Source organism: Maniola hyperantus, chromosome 8, assembly GCF_902806685.2.
Source record: "Maniola hyperantus chromosome 8, iAphHyp1.2, whole genome shotgun sequence".
In the NCBI taxonomy this organism is placed as follows: Eukaryota; Metazoa; Arthropoda; class Insecta; order Lepidoptera; family Nymphalidae; genus Maniola; species Maniola hyperantus.
Genome location: NC_048543.1, coordinates 773652 through 801221, shown reverse-complemented (window position 1 = coordinate 801221; position 27570 = coordinate 773652). Strand labels below are relative to the sequence as shown.

The 27570-nt window shown below is 37.6% G+C and overlaps 1 protein-coding gene and 1 long non-coding RNA gene across 3 annotated transcripts in view; one reads left to right on the top strand and one right to left on the bottom strand.

Annotated features, from left to right (window-relative positions):
- kek2 (kekkon 2) overlaps positions 1-27570 on the bottom strand; it is a 108874-nt gene that overhangs the window by 39827 nt on the left and 41477 nt on the right. The gene's annotated exons all lie outside the window — the stretch shown is intronic.
- On the top strand, positions 24012-25370 carry LOC138402680 (uncharacterized). Its single transcript, XR_011237033.1, has 3 exons — positions 24012-24212; positions 24536-24757; positions 25140-25370. It is a non-coding gene; the product is annotated as an uncharacterized lncRNA (long non-coding RNA).

Sequence of the window (27570 nt, the reverse complement as noted above, 5' to 3'; positions counted from 1 at the left end):
AGAGCCTCAATAGCTCAACCGGTAAAGGAGTGGACTGAAAACCGAAAGGTCGACGGTTCAAACCCCGCCCGTTGCACTATTGTCGTACCTACTCTTATTGCACAAGCCTGACGCTTAGTTGGAGAGGAAAGGGGGATAAATTAGTCATTTAACATGGCTAATATATTCTTTTAAAAAATAAAAAAAGGGAACAAAATTTTTCACGGTTTAGGAACCAAATAAATTAGCGCCACCTCTTAGATACTAATGAACGACCCGTTTGAAATCCAGACGTCATCTGAGGTTGCATTGGTGCTAAAGCACCACTGAGTCGGTGCCATTTTGTTTGTTCAATAACTCTGTCCATACGAAGTAATAAATACGAAATAGTAAGTCAATGATCATCATCATGATCAACCCATCACCGGCTCACTACAGAGCACAGGTCTCCTCTCAGAGTGAGAAGGGTTTTGGCCATAGTCTACCACGCTGGCCAAGTGCGGATTGGCAGACTTCACACACCTTTGAGAACATTATGGAGAACTCTCAGGCATGCAGGCTTCAGTGATATTTTAATTACTTAAAACGCACATAACTCCGAAAAGTTAGAGGCGCGTGCCCGCGGGATCGAACCCCCGACCTCCGATTGGAAGGCGGACATCCTAACCACTAGGCTATCACAGCTTACTTACTTAAAAGCATAAATTAAAACAGCCTAGCCAGGTACGCGAAATTATTTTACGTGCAAAATCGAGCTCGCAAATTCGCGTTGCACAATTTTCAGTTCATAGCTCGCGCTGCGACCGATGTTAAGTGATTCGTAATTATTGTGTTCACGGTCCACACCTACAATTTGGAAATAACTATTTTAACCTATTTAGTTTGACCTGAAACGGTAATAACCTAGTGGCACAGAATAATAGTAGTATATTGTGGCTTTGGGCTAATTCCGTTGTACACAATCTCTAAACTAAACTAAAATGGCACGTCTAAATCTATTGCTATCCCTTTCATAATGTTGCTTGCGAAAAAGGAGAGCACTAGATTTAGACCTATTAATTTAGTTTAGTTTAGAGATTGTGTACTAGAGAATCGGCCCCATTCTTGTCTTATAAGTGGGAGGTCCCGGGTTCGGTTTCCGGCAGGGATTTGGAATTTTTTAACTTCTAAATTTCTGGTCTGGTGGGAAGCTTCGGCCGTGGCTAGTTACCAACCTACTGGCAAAGCTGTACCACCAAGCGATTTAGCGTTCCGGTACAATGCCGTGTAGAAATGGTTAGGCAGGTTAGCCCGTTTCCATATTATACTGCATCATCACTTATCACCAGGTGAGATTGATGTCAAGAACTAACTTGTGTATGAAAAAAAACTCTATCCACTAAAAGAAGTTAGTAGGTATAGCGCTCACTCTGTTACGTTATTGATTTTTGAAAGTTTGGGAATCCTTACACTCCCTTGTATATATATCTTAGAGATAGCGATGTTTGTTAAAACCAACATGCATCTTTTCAAGACTGCAAGGGAGGTATTTCCGCGCGGAACTAGAAATAGGGAAAGGTTGATGTTAAACAAGACGCCCAGGACAGCCACGTATTTAAAGAATTGTAGTGCCATGTGTGTAAAAGTCTATAATGCAATTCCTAAATCTATAACTGCACTACCAGTAAACAAATGCAAAAATGCATTAAAAAAGTGGCTGTCGCAAAATGTATTTTATTCTGTTGGTGAGTTTCTAGAATTTAAGCACAAGAATTAGAATGAATTTGATTAAGTTATTAATATTATTGACTGACATTTATATCTTTGACACAATATGATATTCTTATCTGATGTACTGCCTACTTTGTCAAAACATTTGTACGTCAGGGCTTCCTGACTGGATATGTTGGCAACTCTCTATTGTAAACACCTTGTCTTCCCATATTCACACAAATAAATTATTTCATTTCATTTCATTTCATTTCATTTCATTTCATTTCATTTCATTTCATTTCATTTCATTTCATTTCATTTCATTTCATTTCATTTCATTTCATTTCATTTCATTTACGTAATCCCATACAAATGACAGAGACGAAAACCTCAGTGGGGTTTACCATTTAAAGTCACCATCCAACCACAAATGCCCGATCCGCCCTTGAAATAATTAAAATGTCCTTCGAAAAAAAAGAAAAAGTTGATGATGATGATGATGAATCTGCAGATTGTTATTTACCTAGATTGAAAATTCCTTCCAATCTCAATCTCATTTAATATTTCAAAGATAGTCTTAACTTGAGCAATCTTAATGCCAGGTATAGGTGATTAATCAAAGTCATTAATCTTTTCAACAGTTGAGATAAGAGATAACAGCGGTGTGCCATTAGTCGGCTTATCTTGCTGGATCGCTTTAATAACCTGATTAGGTAATTGATGCGAAATTAATTAACTAATAGAGGTGCTATTATTATAGATCAATCAATAGGGGTATATCAAATATTTTTTTATATCTTTATTTAAAGAGTTTGGTCGCTTATGCGACTACGTCGCTCTGTAAAGGGTTACATAGCTTATATTTTATTTCGTTCCGCCTTCATCTTACTGCACTTATATTAAGTTCTATCAGATATGGAAGGCAATATAGCAACGACTTCTATGTACTACGCACTAGACTGATTATTTCGAACCAAATTTTTTGTGGGATGTGGCTTGCTTTTGCTTATAACTTGATGGTCATTAGGACTGATTCTGAGCGCAACTAAATTTAAGAGCGTATTCGCATCTTTTTCTAACCAATATACCTTTTTTTTTTTATTCAGATACAAGTCAGCCCTTGACTGCAATCTCACCTGGTGGTAAGTGACGATGCTGTCCAAGATGAAAGCGGGCAAACCTGCAAGGGGTATGGCAGTTTTTAATAAGCCCATGCCCCTTTGGTTTCTACACGGCATCGTACCGGAACGCTAAATCGCTTGGCGGCACGGCTTTGCCGGTAGGGTGGTAACTAGCCACGGCCGAAGCCTCCCACCAGACCAGACCAGAAATTAAGAAATTATAAAATTCCAAATCCCCGCCAGAAATCGAACCCAGGACCTCCCGCTAATAAGACCACAGCGCTTACCACTGCGCCAGGGGGGTCGTCAAGAAAATTCTACAAGAAAATTCCAGTAAAACTTAATTTAATTTAGACCTGTAAACCTCGTGACTTAGGTGCCAGTCTTGAGCATTATTTTTTTATTTATTTTATTTTATTGTTTTTTGCAATCAACAGCGATATATACAATATAATTTTACATAACAACAGACTGAAAATAAGGCGAAATAGGATTACAATTTTTTACAGATTACTTAAATAGATATGAAATATAAATTATTTACAACAGTACGTTTGATAATTTAAACAAGCTTTACAATAATATAATAATATGAAAATATAAAAGTCAATTAACTAGTAAAAATACCTAGTAGGTGATTCACAACATATGTATGTGTGTGTGTATGTGTGAGTGTATGTGTGTCTGTGTGTGTGTGTGTGGGTGTGTGTTTGTGTGTGGGAGAGAGAGTATGCGTGAGTGCGTGCTTGTGGGTTATGATATTATTTAAATTTGTAGAGTAGCACTATAAAGTTATTCATTTAAAATTCATTTTACGTCCTATTAAATATTTAAAAAACGCGCGGTGCTAATAATACCATGTAAACGGGGTCTTACAGGTCAGCACTAACTGAATCTTGCGCTCACGAATCACTAACGCGACTTGCACGCTCAACTCGGTCGCTGAACACATCGACCTGTTCAGCTGCTCACTGAGCGAGTTCATAAGGGCCACAACGTTTTTGTTAAGTTTTAAATAAAGTAGGTTATTTAAGTTTAAGTCAGTTAGTTGTATATAGTAACTAGTATTTTGCTCGCTGCTCGAGCTGCTAAAGCAGCTCTCGAGGTCTATAATCGCCATTTTGAATAAATAAAAAAAGTTTTAAATTTTGTATGAAAAAATAAATTCCGCCATTTTGAATTTTTTTTCAAGTCATCGAGTAGACCTTCGGATCCTGATCATCTCTTGCCAAGAAACCACTCTTCCATCTGTCATACCCTCCGAGATGGACGCCGATGAAATTTGTATGGCGGCCATCTTTTTTTCGGAATTTAAAAAAAAAATTCAAATTTTTGGCAATTGGACGAGGTTTCGAATGACATTTGGTCGAGCACCTCCCACCTATCTTCAATACCCTAAGCGTGCCCTTCACCCGTCTCCGAAATCCTCAATCATCAGCTCCCTCCATGTGGTGCCCTAAAGGAATCTTTGTCTTCTGTACGAAAGTATTAGTGAAAAAAAAAAATTTCATACAAAATTTTACAGGAGGAAATTTTTTGAAAATCTCGGCCGCCATCTTGTTTTTCCAATTTTTTTCACTTTTTCTAAAAATCGTTTGCTAATATCTAAAATAACTGCAAGTTTAAACAAAATCGGTTGGAAAACAAAAAAGTTACAAAAGTCAGGTCGGCCGCCATCTTGTTTTTCTGAAATGTCATAATTTTTCCCTACTCGAATCCCACTTCTGAACATATCTCCCATAAATTATTATATCATTTTCTGTCTCTTTCTAGGAGAACAATTATGTCAATGAGTCAGTCAGTGAGTGAGTGAGTCAGTGGTAATCGAGCTATATATAGTATAATATAACTAGTATTTTGCTCGCTGCTCGAGCTGCTAAAGCAGCTCTCGAGGTCTATAATCGCCATTTTGAATAAATAAAAAAAGTTTTAAATTTTGTATGAAAAAATGAATTCCGCCATTTTGAATTTTTTTTCAAATCATCGAATAGACCTTTGGATCCTGATCATCTCTTGCCAAGAAACCACTCTTCCATCTTTCATACCCTCCGAGATGGACGCGGATGAAATTTGTATGGCGGCCATCTTTTTTTCGGAATTTAAAAAAAAAATTCAAATTTTTGGCAATTGGATGAGGTTTCGAATGACATTTGGTCGAGCACCTCCCACCTATCTTCAATACCTCGAGCGTGCCCTTCACCCGCCTCCGAAATCCTCAATCATCAGCTCCCTCCATGTGTTCCCCTAAAGAAATCTTTGTCTTCTATATGAAACCGTAAGTGAAAAAAAAAAGTTTCATACAAAATTTTACAGTAGGAAATTTTTTGAATATCTCGGCCGCCATCTTGTTTTTTCCAATTTTTTTCACTTTTCCTAAAAATCGTTTACTAATATCTGCAAGAGCTGCAAGTTTAAACAAAATCGGTTGGAAAACAAAAAAGATACAAAAGTCACGTCGGCCGCCATCTTGTTTTTCTTAAATGTCATAATTTTTCCCTAGTCGAATTCCACATTAAAACATATTTCCCATACATTATTATATCATTTTCTGTCTCTTTCTAGAAGAACAATTATGTCGATGGGTGAGTCAGAGGAAAAAATAAATTCCGCCATTTTGAATTTTTTTTCCATCCATCGAGTAAACTTTCGGATCCTGATCATCTCTTGCCAAGAAACCACTCTTCCATCTTTCATACCCTCCGAGATGGACGCCGACGAAATTTGTATGGCGGCCATCTTTTTTCCACAATTTTGAAATTTTTTTAAAATTTTTGGCAATTGGATGAGGTTTCGAATGACATTTGGTCGAGCACCTCCCACCTATCTTCAATACCTCGAGCGTGCCCTTCACCCGCCTCCGAAATCCTCAATCATCAGCTCCCTCCATGTGTTCCCCTAAAGAAATCTTTGTCTTCTATATGAAACCGTAAGTGAAAAAAAAAAAGTTTCATACAAAATTTTACAGGAGGGAATTTTTTGAAAATCTCGGCCGCCATCTTGTTTTTCAAATTTTTTTCACTTTTTCTAAAAACCGTTTACTAATATCTGCAAGACCTGCAAGTTGTAACAAAATCGGTTGGAAAACAAAAAAGTTACAAAAGTCAGGTCGGCCGCCATCTTGTTTTTCTGAAATGTCATAATTTTTCCCTACTCGAATCCCACTCCTGAACATATCTCCCATACATTATTATATCATTTTCTGTCTCTTTCTAGGAGAACAATTATGTCAATGAGTCAGTCAGTGAGTCAGTGAGTGGTAATTGAGCTATATATAGTATAATAACTAGTATTTTGCTCGCTGCTCGAGCTGCTAAAGCAGCTCTCGAGGTCTATAATCGCCATTTTGAATAATAAAAAATTTTGTATGAAAAATAAATTCCGCCATTTTGAATTTTTTTTCCATCCATCGAGTAGACCTTCGGATCCTGATCATCTCTTGCCAAGAAACCACTCTTCCATCTTTCATACCCTCCGAGATGGACGCGGATGAAATTTGTATGGCGGCCATCTTTTTTTCGGAATTTTAAAAAAAAATTCAAATTTTTGGCAATTGGATGAGGTTTCGAATGACATTTGCTCGAGCACCTCCCACCTATCTTCAATACCCTAAGCGTGCCCTTCACCCGTCTCCGAAATCCTCAATCATCAGCTCCCTCCATATGTTGCCCTAAAGGAATCTTTGTCTTCTATATGAAACCGTGATTGAAAAAAAAAAGTTTCATACAAAATTTTACAGGAGGAAATTTTTTGAAAATCTCGGCCGCCATCTTGTTTTTTCCAATTTTTTACACTTTTTCTAAAAATCGTTTGCTAACATCTTCAATTGTTGCAAGTTGTAACAAAATCGGTTGGAAAACAAAAAAGTTACAAAAGTCAGGTCGGCCGCCATCTTGTTTTTCTGAAATGTCATAATTTTTCCCTACTCGAATCCCACTTCTGAACATATCTCCCATACATTATTATATCATTTTCTGTCTCTTTCTAGGAGAACAATTATGTCAATGAGTCAGTGAGTGAGTGAGTGAGTGGTAATTGAGCTATATATAGTATAACTAGTATTTTGCTCGCTGCTCGAGCTGCTAAAGCAGCTCTCGAGGTCTATAATGGCCATTTTGAATAATAAAAATTTTTGTATGAAAAAAAAAATTCCGCCATTTTGAATTTTTTTTCCATCCATCGAGTAGACCTTTGGACCCTGATCATCTTTTGCCAAAAAACCACTCTTCCATCTTTCATACCCTCCGAGATGGACGCGGACGAAATTTGTATGGCGGCCATCTTTTTTTCGGAATTTTGAAATTTTTTTCAAATTTTTGGCAATTGGATGAGGTTTCGAATGACATTTGGTCGAGCACCTTCCACCTATCTTCAATACCTCGAGCGTGCCCTTCACCCGTCTCCGAAATCCTCAATCATCAGCTCCCTCCATATGTTGCCCTAAAGGAATCTTTGTCTTCTATACGAAAATATTAGTGAAAAAAAAAGTTTCATACAAAATTTTACAGTAGGAAATTTTTTGAATATCTCGGCCGCCATCTTGTTTTTCCAATTTTTTTCACTTTTTCTAAAAATCGTTTACTAACATCTTCAATTGTTGCAAGTTGTAACAAAATCGGTTGGAAAACAAAAAAGTTACAAAAGTCAGGTCGGCCGCCATCTTGTTTTTCTGAAATGTCATAATTTTTCCCTAGTCGAATCCCACTTCTGAACATATCTCCCATACATTATTATATCATTTTCTATCTCTTTCTAGGAGAACAATTATGTCAATCAGTGAGTGAGTGGTAATTGAGCTATATATAGTATAATATAATAATGTACGGGAGCGGTGTGCAGGCTCGACCGTACCAAAGGGGAGATCTCCCACCGAGCGGTTGGTTGTGCTCGGTAGCGCCAGCTGGGCCGACGGTTATGTCTTGAAACTTCTATATATAGTCCAGATTGCAGAAAACTCTGTTATTGCGAGTACTGTCGGCGGTACATTTGTTCGGGACTATGTCATCGATTGAACAGCGCCATCTAGTTTCTATTGTGGCAACCGCCACAGTAAAAAGTATGTAATAATAAGTAGATATAAATAATTTAAGTTAACTTAGCTATCGCATTAGGTTAGCCTGTAATGATAGTTTTAAGTTGTAAAATAAATAAATAAAGAATTTGCAGTGACTGGCCTAATTTAAATTCATTATCAACAATTCCAATCTCAACGCCCTAACTTTTTCTCAAAGTAAAGCAAGTCGGATGTTAATCGATTCTGTAGAAACTTGCAATGGCAGAAAGAACCTAGTTAGGTACGGAAACTTTCTGAATTAAAACACGTTTCCTTTTCTCGGATTTCTGATCACGCAAGACGCGGCGTCGGATAGTGATGGGGCATGATTGCTGAATTTAAATTATTTTCATTTGGTGAAATGATTATTTTTCACAGCGATTGCACATGCGATTTTTCACGGAAAGTGATTTTTCAGTTTTCGCACTGTAAAGTTAAGGAATTATGATCTAGAATCTAGATCAAAAGTGCTGATATTTCCTTGGTTGTTTTTCACGGAAAGTGAAAAGATTGCACAGTTCTTGCAATTGAAGGCGAGTGAACTTTACTTGTAGTTACGTCGTATACATGGACATTGCTTAAGTGTGCGTGCATGTCGGACCTATCAGCCGCGAGCAAGCGCTCGCAAACACACACATTTTCTTACGACGCGAAGATACGACTTAAACACAAGCATGCGCCACTCGACCTCGTGAAGAACTATTATACTGTGCGAAAATTTGTTTATCGTGAAATGTAGCAAATCATTGCTTTTTTTTAAATTCATTATAGGTATACGCTTGACCACAATCACACCTGATGGGAAGTGATGATGTGGCCTAAGATGGGACGCGTTTACCTAGAAGATGCCTATTCACTCTTGTTTTAAAGATACCCGGGTTAACACACATAACATTAATTGAATTAGGGTTTGCTACATTAATTGAATTAGATGTTTTTCTCTTTCTCATACGAAGCGATGAGAGTGTTCTCGCTTTAAAAAGTAGGATTAAATGTAATAATTTTCAAACTTTGTGAGATTTTGCTTTGCGACTTTTCACAAGCTACTTTAAATAAAGTAGCAAGAATTACATATGAAAAGACCTTTTCATGTGATTTTTCACAGATAGCATGTGATAAGTAAAATGGTCCATCTCTAGCGTCGGCTCCCACTTAAGTAAAAGGGGATGGAACTGACATTGTTCTCGTATTTCGTGCCAACTTTTTTGCTCTACGAATTTCGCGCTACAATTTATCTATTTAACCTGAGTGATACAATTATAAATTAACTAGCTTATGCTCGCGACTTCGTCCGCATCGACTACTCAAATTTCTAACCCCTATTTCACCCCATTAGGGGTTGAATTTTAAAAAATCCTTTCTTAGCGGATGTGTACGTCATAATAGCTATCTGCATGCCAAATTTCAGCCTAATCCGTCCAGTAGTTCGAGCTGTGCGTTGATAGATCAGTCAGTTAGTCAGTCTTCCCGCTTTCCTTTTCTATAATAGACAACTGGGTCCACGTGGATTTAAAGTTATCCTTCGGAAAAATTTCAGCTGCTTACAGATTTTTATGTGTAAGATGGCGAAGGCGTAAAGGACTATGGACTCTCCTAGAAGCGCCTCGTCCTTTTAAAATCACTTCAGAAGTAATCGGGTTCGCCTCGTCTTTTCAAAACTCATCATCAACATCATCATGATCAACCCATAGCCGGCTCACTACAGAGCACAGGTCTCCTCTCAGAGTGAGTCATCTGAGGTTGCATTGGTGCTAAAGCACCAATGAGTCGGTGCCATTTTGTTTGTTCAATAACCCTGTCCATACGAAGTAATAAATACGAAATAGTAAGTCAATGATCATCATCATGATCAACCCATCACCGGCTCACTACAGAGCACAGGTCTCCTCTCAGAGTGAGAAGGGTTTTGGCCATAGTCTACCACGCTGGCCATGTGCAGATTGATAGACTTCACACACCTTCGAGAACATTATGGGGAACTCTCAGGCATGCAGGTTTCCTTACGATATTTTCCTTCACCGTTAAAGCAAGTGATATTTAATTACTTAAAACGCACGTAACACACAAATAAAATAAATAAGTACTTAGCGTGTATAAAAATATAAATACGTTGAAAGTTAAATTCGAACAGCGTTCAATACACAAAAGGGATTTCTACATTACTGATTGAAGTCATTCCTGATAAAAGAGGATTACACGATCACAGAGGGAGAGGAGAGTCCACAATTAATCACAATAAGAGGAACGAAATCTTATCCAACAATGCCAAGAATTCAGATACGAGTTTTTGCTTTAGGGTAAAAATCAATTTGTAATTTCATGGAATGAATCTCGATAGGTGATTCGGGTTCAGCGTACCGTGTTTGAATCAGTACACTTACTATAAATGCGAAAGTGTGTTTGTTTGTTGGTTTAGATTGGATTTTATTTTAGATAGATAATGTGATAGATAGACTGTGGCCAAAACCTTTCTCATTCTGGTAATGGGTTGATGATGATGATAATGAAATAACAAGCAAAGTATATTTGTATGCAGCGCTCTTGGGACCTCCCTCCCTCAAATTGACCTCTGTAATAGAACAATTTGCACACTAAGTTATTGGTTGAATGTGTTAGAACAAAATAGATTTAAGACCAAATTGTACCACATTCTAGCAAATAAACACTATTTCTATTTCTATTTCTATTTCTATTTCTATTTCTCTCAAAGAATAATAGCCGCTAGCCTAACTTTTGGTATTCACTGTGGCCATATTTCCAAAATTGAATCGTCCATTTTGATCATTAGCATAATATTCTCAATAATAACCGAACTCGATTCAAAGATTGCATTCAAATGGATTGCAAAATCATATTAGCGCAGTTTCCAATTTTCATATTCCGACGAGTATTTTCAAATGCAAATTCTCCGTCCGGGAATATTCATTAGATTCGTTTCCATTCGGGCTGCCTCAGGCCGAGCAGCCTCGACTTGAGGCAAGCTGAGGCTGCTCGAATATCTGCACTAAACGCGGGGTCAGTACCGGTAGTACAAGATTTATTACGTCTCACCAAACCAAACCAAATTCGAGAGTCGAAATACTTCCGCGTTACAGTAAAATGGACCTAAACAGCCTTGAATTGAAGTCAAATATTCAATGCCACTGATTTTAATTTCGCAATGTTTCCGCTTGGAGCGCTGGCTGTAGAAGTGTAGACAAACTTGAGCTTTAAAACAAGGCATTTAAGATCCAGTTTACTGTAACGCAGAAGTATTTCAACTCTCGAATTTGGTTTGGTTTGGTGAGACGTAGAATCTTGTACTACGGGTACTGTACGCTTAGTACAACCAAACGTTGCATAAATTCGAGAGTCGAAACGCAATAACGTCAAAGTAAAATGGACCTAAAGAGCCTTGAATTAAAGTCAAAAATTAAATGCCATTGATTTTAATTTTGCAACGTTTCCGCTTGGAGCGCTGGCTGTAGATGTGTAGACAAACTTGAGCTTTAAAACAAGGCAGTTAAGATCCAGCTTACTATAACGTGGAAGCTTTTGGTTCATTGTATATAGAAAGTAGGCTGTAGCTGTATATGTCGGTCTAATATATTATGCGTAAGTTTGAATGTTTGTTACTCCCTTACGTGATAATGACTGAACCGATTTGGCTGTGTAATGGAAATAGCTTATATCCTGGATTAACACACAAGCTACTTTTATCCCGAAAAATTCCCGCAGAATTAAAAAAAAAAATCCACACAGACACGAAGTCACGGGCATCATCTAGTCTAAATATATAAAAGGAAAAGGTGACTGACTGACTGACTGATCTATCAACAGCACAGCTCAAACTACTGGACGGATCGTTCTAAGTCATGCAGATAGCTATTATGACGTAGGCATCCGCTAAGAAAGGATTTTTGAAAATTCAACCCACGTAGTTGTGTAGTCCACGCGTCGCGTCACGAAGTCGCGAGCATAAGCTAGTAAAAAATAAAAACAAAGAACTGGGATGCTAACGAAATAAAACAAAACCTTCCAACGAAACTGTGAGGCCGTATCTTGAGCGAGACAAAGGGAAAGCGGGAAGAAAGGGAAAAGCGGTGACAAATCCTGTCCATTCATTAGGTCCGCCATAATTGCGTTGCGTAATTACTCAGCCGCTTATTAACGGCCATACAATATAGCCGTCGTCTGACGCATTCAACCAGTTATGCATTTTGTTCGCTCTTTTTAGGGTTCCGTAGCCGAATGGCAGAAAACGGAACCCTTATAGATTCGTCATGTCTGTCTGTCCGTCTGTCCGTCTGTCCGTCCGTATGTCACAGCCACTTTTTCCGAAACTATAAGAGCTATACTGTTGAAACTTGATAAGTAGATGTATTCTGTTAACCGCATTAAGATTTTTACACAAAAATAGAAAAAAAAAACAATAATTTTTGGGGTTCCCCATACTCAGAACTGAAACTCAAAAATTTTTTTTCATCAAACCCATACGTGTGGGGTATCTAAGGATAGGTCTTCAAAAATGATATTGAGGTTTCTGATATATTTTTCTAAACTGAATAGTTTGCGCGGGAGACACTTCCAAAGTGGTAAAATGTGTCCCCCCCCCCCTGTAACTTCTAAAATAAGAGAATGATAAAACTAAAAAAATATATGGTGTACATTACTATGCAAACTTCCACCGAAAATTGGTTTGAACGAGATCTAGTAAGTAGTTTTTGATTTATCGTGCAAAATGTCGATAAAATACTATTGTACTACGGAACCCTCAGTGCGCGAGTCTGATTCGCACTACGCCGGTTTTTATAACAACTCTCTTTATTTCACACTTAGTACAGAAGCAATATAAAGCTGTCTACAAACCACCACCTATAGATACTTGCTAGTTTAAAACCATCCTCACGATTGAAATTCAGGTTTTTTTTATAAAAATGGCGAGCAAACGAGCAGGCGGGTCACCTGATGTTAAGTGATTACCGCCGCCCATTAACAGTTGCAGTACCATAGGAACCACCAACGCGTTGCCGGCCTTTCAGGAATTTGTTGGTCCGCCCCTTGAATAACCCCATGTTGTAATCTAATGGGAACACCGTCGAAGGGAGTTGATTCCATAGTTTGCATGCTTTGCAGTTTGTTTGCGAATTTCAACTGCTTCTTATAATAAATAGTGGTATGTACCCGTTATCTACATTAAAATATTCTGCTATATGTTCCAAAACACAAGTAGCCGATATTGACCTTGCAGCCGCTTACTCAAATGGGACTGGGCAGGTCTCAATATAAGAAAAACTTTAGATTGCGACTCCGTAGAATGAGCAGAGCAAACACAAAGAAACAAAGCAAATAAAATGCACGGACTGGACGAATGCGTCGTCTGATAAAAGCGGCCATTGTGTTCGCTCCGTAAATAAGTGGGTGAGTAATTACTAGCGCCGACGCAATAATTGCGGACTTTCTGAATAGGTTGGAGGTTTTAAACGGCTTTCTTTTATTTTTATTTTACAAAAACCGAGACATTAAATATGTGAAAGGAAAAAAGTTGAGAGGAAGACCAAAGAAAAGATGGATGGATGGCAGGATAGAGGATATAATATGTGTAAAAGGGGTGGTGAAGCATTGAGGGATGACAGAAGTGAGTGGAAGAAGAAGACACATGTCAAGGAGTGGAAGAAGAAAAAGAAAATAATATATAAAAGAGCTATGCTTGTATATCTCTACGATCAGATACGAAGATCATATAGAAATAAAGAGATCCATATAATAACCAGAAAAACAGCTGATATAAATAAATAAATAAATAAAAAGTTTCTTCAGCTCACAAAACAAGAAAAGACAAAAAAGAAAAAGCAAAACATACAAACCAAATGTTACAAATTAAAAAAAATTAAAACTAGGTAAGCTTAAAACTACGAGCTCGACAGTACTAAAAATAAAAATGATGTCTTGTTTGAGCTGAAAAGGCTACTGCCTCAGCATGATGCTGCAGTATTTGACTACTGCAGCGCTGATTTTCAGGCAGAGCCCTAGTGTCACGACCCGACAACAAAAGTGTTCTCTATAATATAAAAATCAACTAAAATAAAAATAATAAATAATAAATATGATAGAAGTTTTAGAAATTGATAGATGTTTTAGCTGCTGGAGTATAAAGCACAGCATTGGGACACATCCTTCCAGCGGGGTGATTCGCTAACTCAGTTTCTACGGGTTCTTTTACAAATTTGCTTATGTCCAATTATACTCCAAGCATAGCAATAAGAAGCCCTGTCCATCGTTATTACATAAGGTGTTCTTTGACTAGTTTTGTCTTGGTTTAACCGTATAATATTGTAGTGTACTACAATAGTGTAGTGTGTGTAATCGATATACAAGATCGATGGTGATAATCGAGTTTTTACGGGTGGTCAAGTCAAAGTCAAAGTCCCTTCGACTTTGACTTTTGAAAAATAGACATATTAGAATTATTTTTACTAAAAGGAAACCTGTTCGAATCTCACATTAATCACAATACCAATTTCACGCAGACCAACTTGTCAGCTATAAATTAGAGAAATTTCTGTTTTTAATCTATTTTGAAGCTGGTTTTAATTAAGTTTTATTAAATTCGCTATTCATTATGCCGGGCTGAAAATTATTATCTAGGTATATTTCAAAATTGTACCACGGTTCACGCGGTTTAAATGTGATTATGAGATATTAAAATACATTTTAGTAGAAATATAAATTTTAGAGCTGTTGCTCTATTTAATACAGATTCGTTTTATAGGTTTATAATTTCGTTATGTATGAATTTAACTTATTTATTAATATATTATGAAATTCGTAAATTATACCAAAAAAAGATGAATAGGAAAACCTAAGTGGAAAACATAATAATCGCCTACTATTATCTCACAAATTAACAATTTTGACCATTAGTGACTACATGATGCCCGCGACTTCGTCCGCGTGGTTTTAGGTTTTAAAAATCCCGTGGGAACTCTTTAATTTTCAGAGATCAAAGTAGCCTATGGCACCGATTCTAAGCACAACCTAATTTTAGAGTATTCGCACCTTCTTCTTACTATTGTAATATGAAAAGGACAGAAGCAGTTTGACATTTCTAAATTTAATTTTTAGATGGTAAAACCCGTGATTTTAGCACGCACTCGCGAACCTACTGTTTAAATTTGTATTGTGCACTAAAATTTAGAGTCTTTAAATGTGAAAGTCATGTTCCGTTCCTTTTTTAGCATTAGTAAAAAGAAAAGGATGCAGATACTCTAAATTTAGTTTAGAGAGAGACTAGAGAATCGGGGCCATAGGCCCCGATTCTCTAGTCTAAATTAAATCATTATTAATAATTTCTAATTTCATCAAAGTAGACAGACAGACAGACACACTTTCAAGTATATAATATTAGTTGGATTAAATAAATATATCCTTGTATGAGTATTTTGCTACTTTAGAGCATCACAAATTCATTCGTTTATAATATGAGTTATGACCTATGACATTTTTATTTGCAGCACAATTTCGAATTTTATCTCTACTAAACTTGAATCAGTGTTGAAAGTTAGATCAAAAGCTATCCGAGCTATCTCTCCGAAGCGGCTGAGATGCGCGATCTCCAATCGCCGACAAATCAAAGCCTTTCAAATGCTTTCCGAACATAAATGGATTCGATGAAATCCCGCCTTTGTGTCACATTCTAGCGACAAATCACCTGCACCTTACGGGAGACTTGGGTTTTTATGCATACATTGCATATCTCTAACCAATCTCTAACATTTTCTAGGACTTAAGACTGCCATCATCTCAAGCCATCTCCGGCTTACTTTAAAAAAACGGCCAAGTGCGAGTCAGGCTCGCGCAACGAGGGTTCCGTACTACAGTCGTATTTTTTTCGACATTTTGCACGATAATTGAAAAACTTTGATGCATAAAAGTAAATAAAAATCTATTTTAGAATGTACAGGTGCAGACCTTTCATTATGATACCCCACTTGATATAGTTACCTAGTTAACATTGAAAATAGATACTAATTATTAGTTCATGACTACAATTTAATGTTTTTTATGTGATGTAACCACAAATTCACGGTTTTCAGATTTTTCCCCGAATGTCTACTATAAGAGCTACCTACCTGCCAAATTTCATGATTCTAGGTCAACGGGAAGTACCCTGTAGGTTTCTTGACAGACCGACAGACAGACAGACAACAAAGTGATCCTATAAGGGTTCCGTTTTTCATTTTGAGGTACGGCACCCTAAAAATGGGTTTCCTCTTGAAATGATAAAATTTGGGTCATATGTAAAGTACGCTGACCAAGTGCGGATTGACACACTTCATACACTTTTGAGATTATGAAGAAAGAACTCTTAGTTTATTTTAAAATTATAAACCTAATTTTTTTTTAATTTTTGAATCATAAATTTTTATTTGGAATACAATTTCAATTTTATCTCCGCTAAACTTCAATCAGCATTGAACGATAGATCAAAAGCTATCCGAGCTATATCTCAGAAGCGACCGAGATGATCGATCTCCAATCGCCGACAAATCAAAGCTTTTCAAAATGCTTTTCAAACGTAAATAGATTCGATGTAATCCCATGTTAGCGTCAAAAGCTAACACAACGCGTAAGCGTAACATATTATATTATTACCTATTCTGAATAAATAATTTGACTTTGACTTTGATTATATCGCGTAGATAGTCAAAAAAAATACGTAAACATTCGTTCCACGAACCGTAAGGATGCGTACACAAATTTGGAGCATATCCAAACTGTGTACACCATAAATATGGCAGGGGCTATGGCTACATGTTATTGAGGCGCATCCCGTGCCTGAGTTATGGCCAACATGCTGTAACGGTTATGGTTATGAAGGCTTGGGTAGCTTGTCTGGGTAGACGCCATCGAACCTAGTGTTCCTATGTTGCCAAGTATTATAAGAGCCTCAATAGCTCAACGGGTAAAGGAGTGGACTGAAAACCGAAAGGTTGACGGTTCAAACCCCACCCGTTGCACTATAATTGTCGTACCTGCTCCTAGCACAAGTTTGATGCTTAGTTCGTGAGGAAAGGGGAATATTAGTCATTTAACATGGCTAATATTCTTTAAAAAAAAAAAAGTATAGTACGCGACAGGTCGAGAAATCTAAATGTATAAAAGGAAAAGGACTGACTGACTGACTGACTGATCTATCAACGCACAGCTTAAACTACTGGACGGATCGGGCTGAAATTTGCCATGCAAATAGCTAGTATGATGTAGATATCCGCTAAGAAAGGATTTTTGAAAATTCAACCCCTAAGGGGATGAAATAGGGGCTTGAAATTTGTCGACGTCCACGCGGACGAAGTCGCGAGCATAAGCTAGTTGTGTTCTAGAGGTTTATGTGATGGTGGGCATTGGGTGGGCTCGCTTAGCTGCTTGCTTCTCCTGCATGTATAGTAGTGTGAGGGCGGATGGTTGACCATGTTGCGTTACTTAAACAGTAACTAATCGCTGTCAGATTAATTTGTAAATTCAATTTGGAAAAGGATTGTTTCCTTAACTTTAAACTTTAATAAATAACAAACCTGACATTGGTTAATCTGTGTAAAGCCAGAAGAAGAACAAAAAAAAAAATCGCTGCCACCACCGCCTCATTACCACCACCACCTCTTAACTGATAGACGTCCACTGCTGAACATAACTCTCTTGTAGGGACTTCCACACGCCACGGTCTTGCGCCGCCTGAATCCAGCGGCTCTTTGCGACTCATTTAATGTCACCATCACGTTCCTCGAAACGTAATAGAAAATGTGTAATTCCATCCCGTCCACTAAAAGCACTATAATATTGTGTTCTCATAATACTAACGGTCGCATCAATCATCCATTTCTTGCTTCGTATGCATTGCACCATCCATCATTGCGAGCTAATACATCAATGGTTAATAACAAAACACGTAGAGTATTCCGGAACTTTTGTCATAGCCCTGTATTATCTATATATATAAAAGGAAAAGGTGACTGACTGACTGACTGACTGAATGACTGACTGACTGACTGACTGACTGATCTATCAACGCACAGCTCAAACTACTGGACGGATCGGGCTGAAATTTGGCATGCAGATAGCTATTATGACGTAGGCATCCGCTAAGAAAGGATTTTTGAAAATTCAACCCCTAAGGGGGTGAAATAGGGGTTTTAAATTTGTGTAGTCCACGCGGACAAAGTCGCGAGCATACGCTAGTGTATATATATTTAGGGTTCCGTACATCAAAAGGAAAAACGGATAGGATCCCTTTGTTGTCTACCTGTCTTTCGGTCTGTCAAGAAACCTACAGGGTACCTACTTCCCGTTGACTTAGAATCATGAAATTTGGCAGGTAGGTAGATCTTATAGCTGGTATTAGGGAAAAATCAGAAAACCGTGAATTTGTGGTTACATCACAAGAAAAAAAATTAAAATGTGTTTATGAAAAAATATTGCTATTTTCGACTTTCAAAGTAAGATTGCTATACCAAATGGGGTATTATATGAAAGGACTTTACCTGTACATTCTAAAACAGATTTTTATTTATTTTTAGGTACAATGGTTTTTGATTTATCGTGCAAAATGTCGATAAAATACGATTGTAGTACGGAACCATCAGTGTGCAAGTTTGACTCGCACTTGGTCAGTTTTTTAATTTTATTATTTTACCGTTTTGAATTTTTTATTATTTATTGCTGCAGCGGCAATAGAAACACAGGCTGAAAATTTCAACACTCATGTTTTTATGGTACATGAGACATGATGATCATGATCATACAGCCCGCTGACAGATAGACGGACGGACGGACAGCTGCGGAGGCTTAGTTATAAGGTTCCGCTAGCACCCTTCGGGTACGAAAACCTAAGAATCTAAATCCATGCAGCCGAAATCAAGCCGAAATCAATCAAGCATGTTAAAAAATGTTGGCTAATAATACTTAATTACTTTAGGAAAAAAAGCTTGTCTATTAGGGAAACTACGCTTCCTCTTCTATCTTTTGAAAAATATAACAAAAATATGAAATATGCTAAGCGCTTGTCGGAAGTTGTTACGCTCAAAGGTTCAAAGACTGTGTAAATGTCAAGAGTTTGAAGAGATTGTTGACGTCAGCAAGTTCTAAATTATAAAGGCGAAATCGATAACGAAGCTAGGGTGACCAATCAACATTACTGCGCTGTGCTCAGCTAAAACTAACTTTCTGGCACTTTTAACTTTTTAAAAATTTATCGACTAGCGCTTGGCTGCAGTCAGACCTGGTGGCAAGTGATGATGTAGCCTAAGATGGAGCGCGCTTGCCACGAAGATTGGTCACTCTAAAAGCTTACTTTAGTAACCTTGTATTTCTACTCAGTGGTAGTGACCACCCGCGGCTTCGCTCGTCGCATAAAATCCGGCCTTATTCTTTATCTACATTATAAAAGAATCTCTTTGCAAAATTTTAGCTTTCTAGGTCTCTGGATGTTTAATGAGTCAGTCAGTAAGCAAGTCAAAACTTTTCTTTTTCTTTTCTGAGATTTATATGACCTAAGCGCTGCACGCCGTGGACTTTAGCGAATATCTCAAGTTACATTCCCAACAGAGCAATTTGGAAAAATCGCTCTAGTAGTCCAGTACCGACAAAGATTTAAGAGTCTCAATAGTTCAGTGGACTGAATTCCGAAAAATTGGCGACGCGCGGCGGGATGTTCAAACCCCATCTGTTGCACTATAATTGGCGTACCTATAGTACGCAACAGGTCGAGATGGCAATCGGGGTATGATGCGGGGGGCGTCCCGCACCAGGTTAGCGCAGGGGCTGTGCGGGTGTGCGGGGCATCCCCACCGCGATTGTTATATCGACCTGCCGCGTACTATACCTTTTTTCAATTTTTTTGTGTAAAATCCATCATTAATACCAGGGCACAGTGGTTATCCAGCACAAGCTTTACGCATAGTTGGAGGGGAAAAGGGAAATATTAGTCAGGATTAGGTAGGAAAGGCATTCCGAACCAGTGGTTGATGCATTTGACGATTCAACAATAGGTAGATCTACTTGTAAAAGTTTAATTGAATAAAAAATATTTTTATTTTATTTTATTTTAACATGGCTCATATTTTTTTAGAATAAAAGATGATTCGATGGATTGGATGGGTTCAAAACTAGTCGGGTAAACGTCGACTAAACACGTGAGTAAAGCTGGTGTGTATATAAGAAAAATAGATGTGCTGCCAAACGATTTAGTTTTCCGATACTCATTAGATGAGTAGAAATCCATTAGTGTAAGGTCGTTAAGACAAAGTAGGTACAGAGATAAAACGAGACAAATTTATGTGAGAGACATAAATCTGTCTCTTTTTACCCGACTACTGCAAAGCTAAAACGTGGGGTTATGATTTTAGCAGTCTGTGTATGTATGTATGTAGGTTTGTATTTATGTGTGTTCCACTGTAGCGGCTAGACTACTTGGCCGATTTTGATGAATGAGGTGTCAATCGATTGATTATTATAGGCCGAGTGACATGGGCTACATTTTAATTGAACCAAATCAATATGGCGGATGTTGCACCCAAAACAGTGGGGGTCTTAACAAAATTTTTTTTGGTCAAATGACAGAGGAGAAAATTTTGAGTTCATAAATATTCTCTCTCGCTAGAACTCAATAGACTGCAGCGCTACTTGATAAGAGCGCAGTCACAGGCTAACTAATATTTATTTTACTTTATTCAGATACGCAAGTTAGCCCTTGACTGCAATCTCACCTGGTGGTAAGTAATGATGCAATCTAAGATGGAAGCGAGCTAACCTGGAAGGGGTATGGCAGTTTTTATTAAACCCACAGCACTTTGGTTTATATACTCGTACCGGACTAGCCACGGCCGAACTTCCCACTATTTATCCAATAAAAATAAAGAAAAACCGGCCAAGTGCGAGTCAGGCTCGCGCACCGAGGGTTCCGTAGTACAGTCTCATTTATTCGACATTTTGCAAGATACATCTAAAACTATGATTCATACAAATAAATAAAACTCTGTTTTAGAATTCACAGGTGAAGCTTTTTCATATGCCCCACTTGATATAATATGTACCTAGTTATCTTACTTTGATAATTGAAAATACTAATTATTAGTCCATGACCACAATTTAATTTTTTTTGTGTGATGTAACCACAAATTCACGGTTTTCAGATTTTTCCCCGAATGTCAGCTATAAGACCTACCTACCTGTCAAATTTCATGATCCTAGGTCAAAGGGAAGTACCCTGTAGGTTTCTTGACAGACAGACAGACAGACAGACAGACACAACAAAGTGATCCTATAAGGGTTCCGTTTTTCCTTTTGAGGTACGGAACCCTAAATATTAAAAAACGTCACCCCTTTATTTTCCCTTAAATCTCTGTTAATATCTCAGCCGTATTTGATTAATTCTTGTTCGCAGCAAAGTTAATTTTCCAGTCTTTCAAACTCCGATACGGAAGGAAAATCTTCGTAAAGAAATCCGAGGAACATCGGAACAATTAGATCGTAAACTGACGAGCAAATTATAATCTCTAACTGAAAGGATTTTGGCAAACAAACTTTATAGTTAAGGAAATAATTATTACGTGCATAATGAACGACTTAGGTAGGTAAGTAATTGACACACATTTTTTTTTCATTTCATAAGGAACACACAATATACATATTCTACATGATCCTTCCAGGTTAGCCCGCTATCATCTTAGACTGCATCATCACTTACCACCAGGTGAGATTGCAGTCAAGGGCTAACTTGTATCTGAATAAAAAATATATATATACTAATATTATAAATGCGACACTGTGTCTGTCTGTCTGTCTGCTAGCTTTTCACGGCTCAACCGTTCAACCGATTTTGACGAAATTTGGTACAAATATAGCTTGCGTCCCGGGAAAGGACATAGGCTACTATTTATCCCGGAAAAATGTTCCCACAGAATTTTTAAAACCTAAATCCACGCGGACGAAGTCGCGGGCATCATCTAGTGATTACATAATTTTGACGACCTCCCTGGCGTGAGTGGTGCAGTGGATAGCGCTGTGGTCTTATAAGTGGGAGGTCCCGGGTTCACATCCCGGCAGGGGCAATTTGGGAATTTATAAATTGTCTCCAGTCTGGTCTGGTGGGAGGCTTCTGCCGTGCGTGGCTAGTTACGGCGCTTAGCGTTCCGTGTGTAGAAACCATAGGGTTATGGGTTTAATAAAAACTACCATACCCCTTCCAGGTTAACCCGTTTTCATCTTAGACTGCATCATCACTTACCACCAGGTGAGATTGCAGTCACGAGCTAATATTTTGTATCTGAATAAAAAATAGACACAATGTATTTTTGACACAGTCACCTATGACTAAAACCCCAAAATAAATAAAGAGAAAAAAACCTATTTTTAAGTGGATACTCAGAGTTGTTGGGTTAACGTTAACTTGAGAGATTTATACGGTTCAGCGGGCAAACAGAGTATTATCCTTTTGAAACATGGGTCCTTAAGCTGTACTTTATATACCGTAATTATACCATCCTGTACCATTAAGGATTACCTTAGAATTACGAGTACTACCTCCGGGTTTAATGTTCTAAAAGATAAACGAATTAGATCGTGGAACTATCTTCTATCTCTCTTGCAACTTTTTTTTTTCTACGAGGCATTTTTTTATCGCTGAGAAATGCGTTTACGCATCCTCCCCCTGTAAGCCAGCCAGCTACCCAACCAGCCAACCAACTGGAGGGAAGGTATGTGGGACTCGCCGGCCGAGAGGCAACCGAATTACCCACTCCCAGTTGGCGACTGGGTCCCGGGAACCTGAGGCAGACCCTCCACCGGGGAACCACTCACGAGGTCCACGTCCAAGGCGCACGAACCATGTGCGCCTCGGACGCCAATGAAGATGACAAAAATAGCTTTAAGATGCAGACACATTTATCCATACTTCTCTACATAGTATAAAATGAAGTCGCTTCCCGCTGTCTGTATGTATGTATGTATGAACGCATAGATCTTTCAAACTACGCAACGGATTTTAATGCGGTTTTCACCAATAGATAGAGTGATTCAAGAGCAAGTTTTATTAGTTAAATTCTCAAAAAATTAGAGATTCCTAGAGAAATTGAAATAATGTAAATTACGGCTCTTCTATATGTATTATTATTACAATAAAACTTAAAGCTAGCCTTATCTAATTACTATATAAATCATGACCGCGTGGAATGGTGCCAAGAATACTGGCTGCATTTCCGCGCTGGACAGCCAGGCTGATCCGTTGCGCAAAAAATGAGCCAGCCCTTCTGTCACCAGATGAGGCTATTAATCGCGGTGAAATGGCTCGTAAAAAATTTTTAGCACTAAGACTCTTATTCTTCTTCATTCTGGGCTGGTTTCCGCACTTAAACGTTTCCGTCTGTCATGCGTGCATAGCCCCGGCAAATTACGGCTCATCCGTTCAACCGATTTTGACGAAATTTGGTACAAAGATAGCTTACATACCGGGAAAGGACATAGGCTACTTTTTATTCCGGAAAACCAAAGAGTTCCCAGGGGATTTTAAAAAACCTAAATCCTCGCGTACGAAGTCACGGGTATCCTCTAGTGCTGCATATCAGGATATATCGTAATGTTATGCATATGGAATGGCTCTAATATTTAGCAAAAACAGTGAATTTCAGATTTTTTACTTACAAACACTGTATATAAGGGGACAGCGTGACACTTCACAAGATGGCGGCGGCCTTGTCCAAGATGGAGCCTTGTCGCACTGTACTCAGTTCGTTCGTTGTGAATTGTGATACTACACAATACATCGATATATCATCGCAGTATCGATTCGCAATCAATCGCGCGCCGCCTGCGGGCGACATTGTTTGATCTGTCAACATTTTCTGAAGTCGGTAAATGGTCAGCCAACACAATTCGTTGCAAATGGATAAATAAAACGCTCTTCATTTGAGTTTTGATGGCAGCATTGTTTGTAAGCTATTTTTCAAAATAAAATGTATTTTATAATTGAAAACCGGTCAAGTGCGAGTCGGATTCGCACTAGAAAGGGTTTCGTACCATCGCACAAGAAATAATACTTCTTTAGTTTTTTGTGATGGCACCACAAATTCACGGTTTTCGAATTTTTCTCCTTACTTGTGCTATAAGACATTCGCTACCACGGAACAGAAAAAACAGTGGAAGTGCTAAGTAGGCGTGGCACGCGTGCCACAATTAAGCGTAGTTACGTAAAACTGATCCCAGTCGCGTTCTAACATCGCGTGGAGTTGGTAGTCTCGCGACAAATTCATATTGCCCTAGCAATGTTACTGTTCCGTTTTGGAGTGTAAAAATGATAGTAGGAGAAAAAATCTTAAAAATGGAGGTGTTTCGTATCATCGGTAAGTACGATTTTCATTGTTTTCTATAAAATCTTAATTTATTTCAATTTACTAATATTTAAGAACGGTTAGTCAAAATCAACCTTAAGCAATTAAGATAAAGTTTATTTTGGATTGATTCTATTCCGAAAGTACTTCGCTCCGTGTTCGCTACTCAAATAGTGATGTGGCCAAGTAGAATATTGAATTTATCGATTGATATCGATACAAGGATATAAATAAATAGTAACGCAATAATTATAATTTATTAATGAGTGAGACGTTGCATTCATCACTAAATAGACATCAGTAGTTCCTCTAACCTTCATTTAAAATATTTTTAGGTTTCCCAAAGATGCAAGCATCAAAGAGAAATGGATAGATGCAACGGGTAGAGTTAATTGGATGCCAACCAAATCAAGCATGATATGCTCTGAACATTTTTTTAGAAGTCGATTTTATAATATCAAATAAAGGATATAGATATACGAAACCTACTGCGCTTCCATCAATGAAAATCGTTAAGTCTTTTAATCAAATAACCTTGTTTTATTTTATTACTTTCAGTAAGTATTGAAAATACTTGATATTATAATACAAAACAACACACCTCTTAGTTATATTTTTGTATGAAGATTGACTGACTAAATATCAAATTTAATTCATAAACACACTAATTAATTTTTCTCCTATTCATTTTTATATAGGTACTAGATGATGCCCGCGACTTCGTCCGCGTGGATTTAGGTTCTTAAAAATCCTGTGGGAACTTTTCAACTTCCTATGTCCTTTCCCGGGATGCAAGCTATCTCTGTACCAAATTTCATCAAAAACGGTTGATCGGTTGAGCCGTGAAAAGCTAGCAGACAGACAGACAGACAGACAGACACACTTTCGCATTTATAATATTAGTACGGATTTATTCTCAAAATTTAATTTTGGTTTCAGCCACAAAATGATAAATGTGGTCACTCCAGGTTCTTCAAAAAGACAAAGTGATTCGGAGATTCCTGCGTCTAATCACGTTACCGATTTGATGAAGGCAATAGTCGAAAAATATATACATAAATGTTCGCATACACCATTTATTAAAATTAAAAATAAGACTTTCGAAACGCCAGTTTCTTAACAAATATGTTTTATTTCAAGGGCAATAAATAAAATTTATCTATTTTCATACGTTGCAGTATTTATTGTGCATACTTGTAAAAGGCATGCATACATACCAGCACTTTTATTCAATTTTATAATTACCTTTTTTAATTTTATTTTTGCGAATGAACAAAATAACGAGTATCTATCGATATCGATAGGTAATTCATTGAGCTACGTGGTGCAGCCTTAACTGAGGAGGAAAAAAAATCGACCGATCACTCAAATGTCAACCATATGTTTAAAGTAATTAAGTTTATAATTGCTACTACTTAGAATACCGCCATCTATGGTCAAGTAGCGGAATTAATTGGACAATTGAATCTAGTGTGACGTGAGTGTGACTATAGCTCGTAATTACGTTCTTCCGCTAAAGCAAAATAAATCTTATTTCTAGAGCGTCAGGGTTTATTTCCAAATCTGTGACGTAGGCTAGTTTTGACTAAACTTAAACGACAAATCAAATGATTTGTTTCTTTGTAGTGCAATATATGACTATCGGTATATTTGTATGAGTTTGGCGACAGCGGTTCCTATAGTAATTTTGGTGAATTGCACTTCCACTGTTCTTTCTGTTCCGTGTTCGCTACTGCCATTTACAGCTCGAACTCCATCTCTCACAGCACCGCAGCCGTGCTATTGGGCATTTGACTAAGTACATCTATATATATAAAAGGAAAGGTGACTGACTGACTGACTGACTGACTGACTGATCTATCAACGCACAGCTCAAACTACTGGACGGATCGGGCTGAAATTTGGCATGCAGATAGCTATTATGACGTAGGCATCCGCTAAGAAGGATTTTTGAAAATTCAACTCCTAAGGGGGTAAAATAGGGATTTGAAATTTTGTAGTCCACGCGGACGAAGTCGCGAGCATAAGCTAGTCAAAAATAAATTATTTCTCAGTTATTATTAAATAGAGGGTCTTCCAAAATACGTAAAATCCATGTCCTTTGTTAGTATAAGTTGTAATAACCATTTTAAATAATCGATTAGGGTGACATGGTAAACAGTGAACCACTAAAATTTCAAACATTTATAGATCCACCGTACGTGAATGTAGTTAAGAACTATTGGCATTAGATGAAAGGTAATTTATTAAACTTGTGTTTTGCATATCAATTTCAGCACTAATTGTAATAGTTTATAGGTAATATTGTTTTATTTAAAAGATGGCGAATGGTTCACTGTGTACCAGTATATGTACACAGTGAATCAGGGGGTGAGTCGACAGTGAACCAATGTGTACACAAAGTACAGTAAAGTAATATTCAATAATTTCTTTATATATTTGTATTCTTTAGCAATAATCACATAAAATCAGAACAAAAAACAAACTAGTAGATACTAATTTAACTTACAAATCTAATTAGGAATACTAACTATATAAATTAAAGCTTGGATTTTTATATTTCCACTTATTAGTATTTTCACATAAATCTTCTCATAGTTGAATATTTAAAATTACATTCTTGTGCTGCTTTGTGTTTCCGTTCTTTACAAGATCTACAGCTTTTTTCATGTCCGCCAATTTTTCGATTTTTTACTGTAGTTCGACACATTCTAAAACAAAAAGATTACTATTATTATATTAAGTATTAGATCTTCTATTAACGCCTTTTTTTGTTCATAACAATCACAGTTGAAAATTAATGCATAAATTGTATCGGACATAATGGACAAAGTGATTGGTACTCAGTGAACCATGGTTCACTGTGTACCCTACGGTTTTGAGCCACTGTGTGCAGACACCACTTTCTAACCTTTAAGGTTACATAACTATTAAACATACCAAATTCAAAGGATATTTATATATCTAAGTTATTAAGGAACAATTACTTTACACATGGAAACAGTGCAATATAATGTTACTCAATATACAACGATTCTAGAAAGAAAATAAATGAAAACACGTGTACTTACTTTTTTTGGCTCCAAGGACAAAACCATACACTGTGCCACTGTTACGGGCGGGAGAGCGCCGTCGACTGGGGAGTGCGGGAGGTGGTAGAAGGCAAATTGTTTCACGTTTGCAGTACGGTTTAGCGACGTCGCGTTTTTGAGATATGAGTGGTGGTGCACTGTGTACTACTGGGCCACTGTTTACCACCTGACCCTAAACTAAAAAAAAGATTCCGACGAATTGAGAACCTCCTCCTTTTTTTGAAGTCGGTTAAAAAGTAGGTCGGTACGTCATTATGATGTGACGTCACATTCCAATA